Below are 12,100 nucleotides of genomic sequence, written 5' to 3' on the forward strand. Positions count from 1 at the left end.
TATATAGGCATTTAAAACACAGGCTTTTCATCAGAGAAGCGGGTAATCTAAGAGCATCAAAGGTTGTTTATAATAAAGCTGTGGCTCGGGAAAAGCTATGATAAGAAGTAACAAAATGGTGTGAAGAAGAATAGGGCCTTTCATGTCAATCGGTTCGATCAACTGGTTGGTCATAAAACATCGGATGGTGTTGTGTTCAGCAGGAAGAAGGCCACAAAAGAAAATTATATAAAATAGATGTCTTTTTTATTTAGCTAGAAAGAAAGAACAACCGTTTCTGCCTTCGAGTCCCTGTAGCCTGAAGACTTGGAGAAGCCATCTTCACAGGTCCTCATTAATATCCACGCACGTAAGTTTTAGACATGAGGCTATTGTACATTACTGTTTGGTTGGTTAGGGTTAGTTTTAAGATGAATGTTTTGTCAATTATAATTGAAGTCAATTATCAAACATCTTGCTGTCTCTAGTTGTACGAATCTGTTTAATGGTCAAAGGACTTATCCAACGGACAAGTGAGCTATGAAAGCTGCCTTTGTCCTTGTAATGATTCAAACTCAAGAAAATTATTTGTCAATAACATTTTCTTGTAAGAAAAAAGAGCTTGCTATTATATAATAACTTTCATGTCCTCAGGCAGTCCCAAAATTACAGCCAATTAATTATATTTTGGATATGGTGGTGAAATTTGATGAGGCCCAAAAAGGGTGGGGCACCACGGGCAGAATTTGCTCAGACCCATTTAGATGGCACAGGTTAATTAATTTGGTGTTACCTGCTAATTTGAATGCTTTAGCACATCGATCAGTGGTGAAAGAGTTGTTTCAGGCTGTACACTCAGCAGGAGGCCCAATGTCGCTGTAGCGACTCTGCATTTTCTTAAAGCAAGGCTGTCAGTTTTGAAAGCAGTCTCGAGCCCTTAAAGGTGAACTGACTTCTGAAACAAAAATCATTTAAAAATAGGCAGTCTCTAGCCGTTAAAGCTGAACTGCCTTCTGAAAAAAAACATTAAAAATCATTCCAAACTAGGCAGTCTTCAGCGCATAAAGCTGAATTGTCTACTACGTGCAAAAAATGGTAAAAGTGCTTCAGCACTAACACAAATGGCTCCACAGGCCAGGAAAAGGCCACACAGGAACTCACAAGCAGCACTGCAGCTTTGTGTAAGGGGTCAACACAGCAAGAGAAGTCCTCTACCCACACAGGACCAAGAGGCCCTCCAGAAAGAGGGTTGTGGGACCAGATCATCGAGGCGGTCAATGCCAGCAGTGTCACCCCCAGGACCTGGCTCCAATGCCCAAAGAAGTTTCACGACCTCAGACATAAGAACATAAGAAATAGGAACAGGAGTAGGCCATACGGCACCTCGAGCCTGCTCTGCCATTCAATAAGATCATGGCTGATCTGATTATGGACTCGGCTCAATTTCCCCTCCCGCTCCTCATAACCCTTTATCCTCTTATCGTTTAAGAAACTGTCTATTTCTGTCTTAAATTTATTCAATGTTCTAGCTTTCACAGCTCTGAGGCATAAAATTCCACAGATTTACAACCCTCTGAGGGAAGAAATTTCTCCTCATCTCTGTTTTTAATGGGCGGCCCCTTATTCTAAGATAATTTCTTCCCCATCAGTGGAAACATCGTCTCTGCATCCACCTTGTCAAGCCCCCTCATAATCTTATACATTTCGATAAGATCACCTCTCATTCTTCTGAATTCCAATGAATAGAGGCCCAACCTACTCGATCTTTTCTCATAAGTCAACCCCCTCATCCCTGGAATCAACCTAACGAACCTTCTCTGAACTGCCTCCGAAGCAAGTATATCCTTTCTTAAATATGGAAACCAAAACTGCACGCAGTACTTCAGGTGTGGCCTCACCAATGCCTTATATAACTGTAGCAAGACTTCCCTGCTTTTATACTCCATTCCCTTTGCAATAAAGGCCAAGATTCCATTGGCCTTCCTGATCACTTGCTGTACCTGCAAACTATCCTTTTGCGTTTCATACACAAGTACCCCCAGGTCCTGCTGTACTGCGGCACTTTGCAATCTTTCTGCATTTAAATAATAACTTTCTCTTTGATTTTTTTTCTGCCAAAGTGCATGACCTCACATTTTCCCACATTATACTCCATCTGCCAAATTTTTGCTCACTCACTTAGCCTGTCTATGTCCTTTTGCAGATGTTGTGTGTCTTTCTCATACATTGCTTTTCCTCCCATATTTTAATCATTAGCAAACTTGGCTACGTTACACTCAGTCCCTTCTTCTAAGTCGTTAATATAGATTGTAAATAGTTGGGGTCCCAACACTGATCCCTGTGGCTAGTTACTGGTTGCCAACCAGAGAACGAACCATTTATCCCAACTCTCTGTTCTCTGTTAGTTAGCCAATCCTCGATCCATGCTAATATATTACCCCCACCTCTGAACTTTTATCTTGTGCAGTAACGAGTAGTTAAGTTCAGTGATTGCATCTTCAAAAACCATCTCCTACCATAACATGGTTGAATTTCAAATTCAGTTGAAGGGTGAGAAAGTTGGATCGCAAACCAGTGACCTAAGCTTAAATAAAGGAGACTACAAAGGTATGAGGGCAGAGTTGGGTAAAGTGGACTGGGAAAATAAACTAAAGTATAGGACAGTTGATGAGCAGTGACAGACATTTAAGGACATATTTCATGACTCGCAATAAAAATATGAGAAGGAAAGAATATAAGAGAAGGGATAACCATCCATGGCTAACTAAGGAAATAAGGGATGGTAGCAAATTAAAAACAAGGGCATACAATGTGGCCAAGACTAGTGGGAGGCCAGAGGATTGGGAAATTTTTAAAAGCCAGCAAAGAACGGCTAAAAAAATGATAGAGAAGGAAAGATAGATTATGAAAGTAAACTAGCACGTAATATAAAAACAAAGTAAGAGTTTCTACATAAAAAGGAAAAGAGTGGCTAAAGTAAATGTTGGTCCCTTAGAGGATGAGACTGGGAAATTAATAATGGAGAACAGGGAAATGGCAAAGACGTTAAACAAATATTTTGTTTCGGTCTTCACGGTAGAAGACACTAAAAACATCCCAATAGTGGTTAATCAAGGGGCTATAGAGAGGGAGGAACTAAATACATTCACTATCTCGAATGAAGTAGTACTCAGTAAAATAATGGGACTAAAGGCGGACAAGTCCCCTGGACCTGATGGCTTACATTCTAGGGTCTTAAAAGAAGTGGCTGCAGAGATAGTGGATGCACTGGTTGTAATTTACCAAAATTCCCTGGATTCTGGGGCGGTCCCAGCGGATTGAAAAACTGCAAATGTAACACCCCTATTTAAAGGAGGCAGACAAAAAGCAGGAAACTATAGACCAGTTAACTTAACATCTGTCATTGGGAAAATGCTGGAGTCCATTATTAAGGAAGCAGTAGCGGGACATTTGGAAAAGCATAATTCAATCAAGCAAAGTCAGCATGGTTTTATGAAAGGGAAATCATGTTTGACAAATTTGCTGGAGTTCTTTGAGAATGTAACTAGCAGGGTGGATGAGGGGGTACCAGTGGATGTGGTGTATTTGGATTTCTAGAAGGCATTCAATAAGGTGCCACATAAGAGGTCACAGCACAAGATAAAAGTCCACGGGGTTGGGGGTAATATATTAGCATCGATAGAGGATTGGCTAACTAATAGAAAACAGAGAGTCGGGATGAATGGGTCATTTTCCAGTTGGCAAACAGTGACTAGTGGGGTGCCGCAGGGTCCCCACTAGTGCTGGGTCCTCAACTATTTACAATCTATATTAATGACTAGGATAAAGGGACCAAGTGTAATGTAGCCAAGTTTTCTGATGATACAAAGATGGGTGGGAAAGCAAATTATGAGGAGGATACAAAAAATCAGCAAAGGGATATAGACAGGCTAAGTGAATGGGTAAAAATTTAGCAGATAGAGTATAATGTGGGAAAATGTGAGGTTATCCACTTTGGCAGAAATAATAGAAAAGCAAATTATAATTTAAATGGTGAAAAATTGCAAAGTGCTGCAGTACAGAGGGACCTGGGGGTCCTTGTGCATGAAACACAAAAAGTTAGTATGCAGATACAGCAAGTAATCAGGAAGGCAAATGTAATGTTGGCCTTTATTGCAAGGGGGATGGAGTATAAAAGCAGAAAAGTCCTGCTACAACTGTACAGGGTATTGGTAAGGCCACATCTGGAGTACTGCGTACAGTTTTGGTCTCCATATTTAAGGAAGGATATACTTGCATTGGAGGCTGTTCAGAGAAGGTTCCAGAGATGAGGGGGTTGACTTATGAGGATGGGTTCAGTAGGTTGGGCATATACACATTGGAGTTCAGAAGAATGAGAGGTGATCTTATTGAAACTTATAAGATAATGAGGGGGCTCGATAAGGTGGATGCAGAGAGGATATTTCCACTCATAGGGGAAACTAACACTAGGTGACATAGTCTCAGAATAAGGGCCCACCCATTTAAAACTGAGATGAGAAGAAATTTCTTCTCTCAGAGGGTTGTAAATCTATGGAATTCTCTGTCCCAGAGAGCTATGGAGGCTGGGTCATTGAGAATTTTGAGCAATAAGGTAGTAAAGGGTTAGGGGGAGTGGGCAGGGAAGTGGAGCTGAGTCCGTAATCAGATCAGCCATGATCTTATTAAATGGCGGAGCAGGCTCGAGGGGCCAAATGGCCTACTCCTGTTCCTATTTCTTATGTTCTTATGTTCTTAGCTGCACCACTAGCCTCACTCACTGCTCAATGCACAAACTCCCCATCACTCACCTACCAACAGTCTCGACCAAACATGAGGCACGCCTCACATTCCTAGCTTCACCTCACCCCCTTGACCAGCGGCAAGGCCGAATGAATACAAGATGCCGGTATCCTCATACGTTATCCTCCTTCTCATATCCCACATCCCCCCATTTCACAATCCCTTTTGATGTACATCTGCATTTGGTGTAAGCATGCACCTTTTGCTTTCCCGCCCTTCTCTCACCACAACTCTACTCTTGTGCCTTCCTCATTTCAGAGTTCATAAGAAAGCCATCCTGCCCAGTTAGTGGTTCACCAAGAATGGGAAGAGGAGAGTGAAGAAGAAGAAGATACACCATCACTCGATTTCACACTCCCAGCCACCAGCTCCTCAAAGTCATCCAGCAAGGCCATCTGCAGTATCCCCCACTGAAAGTCATCAGCCTTCCACCAGCCATGCTGCAGCCACTGGGATAGCACTGCATGACATCACTAGCATAAGAAGAAGCACATGCAGTACACTCATTAACGGAATGCACAAGGATGATTAGTTGATTTTGTGATGTAATATTGGATGCATACATTAATAAAGTTAGATTGGAAAATTTGCTTTGTGGTGGCTTTTATTTCAGCATTGTGGCCAAGAGGATGCTGTGGTGGTCAGTAACAGAGGGAAGGTAAGGTGTGGGACAAATGTTGAAAGGGGAATGTTGAAATGATACTGCCGGCAGATAATTTCCTTTCCAGATATCCCGGCCAGAAAGGAGCTGTCTGGTTTTCATCCTTCCTTCTGCCTCCTCCTCATCCACTTACCCCTCTTCTGTTTCTTCCTCTTTCCTCTGCAAGCTGCTTGTCCCCTTTGCTGTCGCTATTTCTCTCCATGTGATGTTGCAGCCCAAGAGGACTTCAACTCGAGCCTCCAGGACTGGGAGAAATTAGTGTTCTCAAAGGCCTTCCTTTAACATCCAAAGCTGTGTGTTATGTATGTAACCCGAGGCAACCTGTATCATACCGCCACCAGAGGGCCTACCTGTTGGAGTCCCAAGGGATCCCAGCATCCCTTGGGAGCACTGTATATAAGCAGGCCTCCCATGCTGTAACAACACTCTGGAGTTTAAATAAAGGAGCTAAGGTCACACTTACTCATTGTCTACAGTACTCAGTTGCATTACTTTATTATGAGCATCACAATTGGCAACGAGATAACGAATAACCACACGAAAATGCGAAGAATTGTTGGATTCCTGGAGAAATTCTCAGAAGGGGACGATTGGGAGGCCTTCGTGGAGCGACTCGACCAATATTTCATGGCCAACGAGCTGGAAGGGGACGAGAACGCTGCCAAACAAAGGGCGATGCTCCTTACCTTCTGTGGGGCAACAACCTATGGCCTCATGAAGAATCTTCTAGCTCCGATGAAACCAACAACCAAATCCTATGAAAAACTGTGTACGCTGGTCCGGGAGCACCTAAATCCGAAGGAAAGCGTTTTAATGGCAAGGTATCGATTCTATACGTGTCAATGGTCTGAAGGCCAGGAAGTGGTGAGCTACGTCACCGAACTAAGGCGCCTTACAGGACATTGCAAATTCGATGGATTCCTGGAGCAAATGCTAAGAGACTTTTTTGTGCTTGGCATTGGCCATGAGGGTTTCAATAGCAAACTATCGATTGTTGAAACACCGAATCTGAGCAAAGCCCAGGCATTTATGTTCACCAGCGATAGCCCAGGCATTTATGTTCACCAGCGATAGCCCAGGCATTTATGTCCACCAGCGATAACACCAAACAAATTTCACAGCATAAAGATGCATCGGCAAGAACTGTACACAAAGTAATGTCGTTTTCAGGCAGGAATGCATATGGCAAAACGTACACGCCAGCAGCTGCACGACCTCAGATGACTCAGAGTTCACCATCAATCATTAATGCGAGGCAGTTAACACCTTGTTGGTGCTGCGCAGGTAATCATCGAGCCCATCAAAGCCGCTTCAAACACTGTGCTTGCAAAGGCTGTGGAACAATGGGACACCTCCAGCGAATGTGCAGACGAGCTGCAAACCCTGCAAACCACCACGTTGCAGAGGAGGATCGATCCATGGCGGATCAGGCTGGACTAGAGACTCGAAACAAGGAGGCAGAAGTGTACAGGGTGCACACCTTCACCGATCATGTTAAAAGTTGAACTGAACGGAAAAGGCCTTCGACAGGCTGTGGTGCAACAAGGCACACAGGCCCAAGCTTAGCCCCATTCATACCAAGCTAAGAACTGACACCAAAGAGCTGATTCCTGTAATTGGCAGCTCAGCAGTAAAATCTCCTATGATGGAGCAATACACGAACTCCCACTATGGATTGCACCAGATGATGGCCTCACACTGTTCGGCAGAAGCTGGCTGGGAAAAATCCGCTGGAACTGGGACGACATCTGAGCGCCCTCATCCGTCAATGACGACTCATGTGCCCAGGTTCTGAGCAAGTTCCCGTAGTTGTTTGAGCCAGGCATTGGAAGTTTCTCGGGGGTGAAGGTGCAGATCCACTTGGTTCCCGGTACATGGCCCATCCACCACAAGGCACAGGCGGTGCCATATATGATGTGAGAGAAAGTGGAGATTGAGCTGGACAGGCTGCAGCGAGAAGGCATCATCGCACTGGTGGAGATCAACGAGTGGGTCAGTCCGATTGTTCTGGTTCACAAAGGCCACGGCACGGTCAGAATTTGTGGGGACTATAAAGTAATGATTAATCGTTTTTCGCTACAGGACCAGTATCCACTACCCAAGGCAGACAACCTATTTGCAACCCTGGCTGGAGGAAAGGCATTCACCAAATTGGACCTGACCTTGGCCTACATGACGCAGGAACTGGAGGAATCGTCAAAAGGCCACAACTGCATCAACACGCACAAAGGTCTGTTCATCTACACTAGATGCCCGTTTGGAATTCGATCGGCTGCGGCAGTTTTCCAAAGGAACATGGAGAGCCTGCGAAAATCAGTTCCCCGCACCGTGGTTTTCCAGGACGACATACTGGTCACAGGTCGGGACACCATTGATCACTTGCAGAATCTGGAAGAGATTCTAAGTCGTCTAGATTGCGTGGAACTCAGGTTGAAACAATCGAAGTGTGTTTTCCTGGTGCCAGAGGTCAAATTCTTAAGGAGAAGAATCGCGGCAGACGGCATCAAACCCACCGACGCCAAGACGGAGGCCATCAAGTAAGGAAGGACATTAGCTTGGATGATGTGGAATCTGTACGGGTGGAGCTACGGAATACCAAAGGGCAGAAAACGCTAGTGGGAGTTGTGTACAGACCACCAAACAGTAGTAATGAGGATGGGGACAGCATCAAACAAGAAATTAGGGATGCGTGCAATAAAGGTACAGCAGTTATCATGGGCGACTTTAATCTACATATTGACTGGGCTAACCAAACTGGTAGCAGTGCGGTGGAGGAGGATTTCCTGGAGTGTATTAGGGATGGTTTTCCGGACCAACATGTCGAGGAACCAACTAGAGGGCTGGCCATCCTAGACTGGGTGATGTGTAATGAGAAAGGAATAATTAACAATCTTGTTGTGCGAGGCCCCTTGGGGAAGAGTGACCATAATATGGTAGAATGCTTTAAGATGGAGAGTGACACAGTTAATTCAGAGACGAGGGTCCTGAACTTGGGGAAAGGTAACTTCGATGGTATGAGACGTGAATTGGCTAGAATAGACTGGCGAGTGATACTTAAAGGGTTGACAGTGGATAGGCAATGGCAAACATTTAAAGATCACATGGATGAACTTCAACAATTGTACATCCCTGTCTGGAGTAAAAATAAAACTGGGAAGATGGCTCAACCGTGGCTAACAAGGGAAATTAAGGATAGTGTTAAATCCAAAGAAGAGGCAGATAAATTGGCCAGAAAAGCAGCAAACCTGAGGACTCAGAGAATTTTGTAATACAGCAGAGGAGGACAAAGGGTTTAATTAGGAGGGGGAAAATCGAGTATGAGAGGAAGCTTGCTGGGAACATAAAAACTGACTGCTAAAACTTCTATAGATATGTCAACAGAAAGAGATTAGTGTAAACAAACGTAGGTCCCTAGCAGTCAGATTCAGGTGAATTTATAATGGGGAACAAAGAAATGGCAGACCAGTTAAACAAATACTTTGGTTCTGTTTTCACAAAGGAAGACACAAATAACCTTCCGGAAATACTAGGGGACCAAGGGTCTAGTGAGAAGGAGGAACTGAAGGATATCCTTATAAAGCGGGAAATTGTTTTCGGGAAATTGATGGGATTGAAGCCCGATAAATCCCCGAGGCCTGAGTCTGCATCCCAGAGTACTTAAAGAAATGGCTCTAGAAATAGTGGATGCATTGGTAATCATTTTCCAACAGTATCGACTCTGGATCAGTTCCTATGGACTGGAGGGTAGCTAATGTAACTCCACTGTTTAAAAAAGGAGGGAGAGAGAAAACAGGTAATTATAGACCAGTTAGCCTGACACCAGTAGTGGGGAAAGTGATGGAATCAATTATTAAAGATGAAATAGCAGCGCATTTGGAAAGCAGTGACAGGATCGGTCCAAGTCAGCATGGATATATGAAAGGGAAATCATGCTTGACAAATCTTATGGTGTTTTTGGGTATGTAACTAGTAGAGTGGACAAGGGAGAATCAGTGGATGCGGTGTATTTGGACTTTCAAAAGGCTTTTGACAAGGTCCGACACAAGAGATTGGTGTGCAAAATCAAAGCACATGGTATGGGGGGTAATGTACTGATGTGGATACTGGTTGGCAGATAGGAAGCAGGGAGTCAGGATAAACGGGTCCTTTTCAGAATGGCAGGCACTGACTAGTGGGGTGCTGCAGGGCTCAGTGCTGAGACCCCAGCTCTTTACAATATACATTAATGATTTAGATGAAGGAATTGAGCGTAATATCTCCAAGTTTGCAGATGACACTAAACTGGGTGGCGGTGTGAGCTGTGAGGAGGATGCTAAAAGGGTGCGGGGTGACTTGGACAGGTTAGGTGAGTAGGCCAATGCAAGGCAGATGCACTATAATGTGGATAAATGTGAGGTTATCCACTTTGGGGGCAAAAGCACGAAGGCAGAATATTATCTGAATGGTGGCAGATTAGGAAAGGGGGAGGTGCAACGAGACCTGGGTGTCATGGTTCATCAGTCATTGAAAGTTGGCATGCAAGTACAGCAGGCGGTGAAGGCAAATGGTATGTTGGCCTTCATAGCCAGGGTATTTGAGTATAGGAGCAGGAGGGTCTTACTACAGTTGTACAGGGCCTTGGTGAGGCCTCATCTGGAATATTGTGTTCAGTTTTGGTCTCCTAATCTGAGGAAGGATGTTCTTGCTATTGAGGGAGTGCAGCGAAGGTTCACCAGACTGATTCCCGGGATGGCGGGATTGACATATGAGGAGAGACTGTATCAACTGGGCCTTTATACACTGGAGTTTAGAAGGATGAGAAGGGATTTCATAGAAACCTATAAGATTCTGACGGGACTGGACAGGTTAGATGGGGGAAGAATGTTCCCGATTTTGGGGAAGTCCAGAACCAGGGGACACAGTCTTAGGATAAGGGGTAGGCCATTTAGGACTGAGATGAGGCGAATCTTCTTCACTCAGAGTTGTTAACCTGTGGAATTTCCTACCGCAGAGAGTTGTTGATGCCGGTTCATTGGATATATTCAAGAGGAAGTTCGATATGGCCCTTATGGCTAAAGGGATCAAGGGGTATGGAGAGAAAGCAGGAAATGGGTACTGAGGGAATGATCAGCCATGATCTTATTGAATGGTGGTGCAGGCTCGAAGGGCGAATAGCCTACTCCTGCACCTATTTTCTACGTTTCTATCAAGAACATGATGGAGCTGCGGTCATTCCTGGGACTCCTCAACTATTTTGGTAGTTTCCTACCCGGGTTAAGCACCTTACTAGAACCCTTACATGCGCTACTACGCAAGAGAGATGACTGGGTATGGGGGAAATCACAAGAGTCTGCTTTTGAGAAAGCCAGAAATCTGATATGTTCCGACAAACTGCTTGTTCTGTATAACCCATGTAAACGCTTGCGATGCGTCTTCATACGGGGTCGGGTGTGTGTTACAACAAGCTAACGAATCGGGAACATTCAACTGTTCACCTATGCATCCAGGAATTTGTCCAAGGCCAAAGGGGCTTACAACATGATTAAAAAAGAAGCTCTGGCATGCGTTTACGGGGTGAAAAAATGCACCAGTATCTGTTTGGTCTCAAGTTTGAGCTAGAAACTGACCATAAGCCGCTCATATCGCTATTCTCAGAGAGCAAAGGGATTAACACCGATGCCTCTGCCCGCATCCAAAGATGGGCGCTCACGCTGTCTGCATACAACTATGTAATCCGCCACAGACCAGGCATAGAGAACTGCACTGATGCTCTCAGTCGGCTACCATTGCCCACCACTGGGTTGGAAATGGCACAGCCTGCAGACTTGCTCTTGGTGATGAATGGATTCGAAAACGAAAAGTCACCCGTTACGGCCCACCAGATCAGGACCTGGACCAGCCAGGATCATTTACTGTCCCTGGTAAAAAACTGTGTCCTCCATGGGAGCTGGTCCAGCGTCCCAGCGGAGATGCATGAAGAGTTCAAGCCGTTCCAGCGGCGCAAAGACAAAATGTCCCTATAGGCGGACTATCTTTTGTGGGGTAATCGCTTGGTTTTGCCTAAGGAAGGCAGAGAAACGTTCATATGCAACCTACATCCAGGCATAGTAATGATGAAAGCGATAGCCAGATCCCATGTGTGGTGGCCCCACATCGACTCAGACTTAGTCATGCATGCACCAATGCAACACTTGCTCTCAACTGAGCAATGCACCCAGAGAGGCACCGCTAAGTTTGTGGTCATGGCCATCCAAACCGTGGTCTAGGATCCACATTGACTTTGTGGGCCCATTTCTAGGCAAAATGTTTTTGGTTGTTGTGGCTGCTTATTCAAAATGGATTGAATGTGTAATAATGCCTGTGAGCACGTCCACTGCCACCATCGAAAGCCTACGAGCTATGTTTGCCACGCAAGGCCTGCCTGATGTCCTTGTCAGCGACAATGGGCCGTGCTTCACCAGTGCTGAATTCAAGGAATTCATGACCCGCAATTGGATCAAGCACATCACATCTGCCCCGTTCAAGCCTGCATCCAATGGCCAGGCAGAACGGGCAGTCCAAACCATCAAGCAAAGCTTGAAACGTGTGTAGGAAGGCTCCCTGCAACCCCGCCTGTACCGCACAAGACCCCACTTGCTCACCGGGGTTCCCCCAGCTGAGCTGCTCATGAAAAGGGCGCTC

At 45.1% G+C, this 12,100-nt stretch overlaps 1 long non-coding RNA gene across 1 annotated transcript; it reads left to right on the forward strand.

The window, feature by feature from the left end:
* Positions 1-258: 258 nt before the first annotated feature.
* On the forward strand, positions 259-5,365 carry LOC139257832 (uncharacterized). The gene is made up of 2 exons (XR_011592324.1): positions 259-349; positions 5,038-5,365. It is a non-coding gene; the product is annotated as an uncharacterized lncRNA (long non-coding RNA).
* Positions 5,366-12,100: the final 6,735 nt, after the last annotated feature.

Source organism: Pristiophorus japonicus, chromosome 3 (assembly GCF_044704955.1).
Source record: "Pristiophorus japonicus isolate sPriJap1 chromosome 3, sPriJap1.hap1, whole genome shotgun sequence".
Classification (NCBI taxonomy): Eukaryota; Metazoa; Chordata; class Chondrichthyes; family Pristiophoridae; genus Pristiophorus; species Pristiophorus japonicus.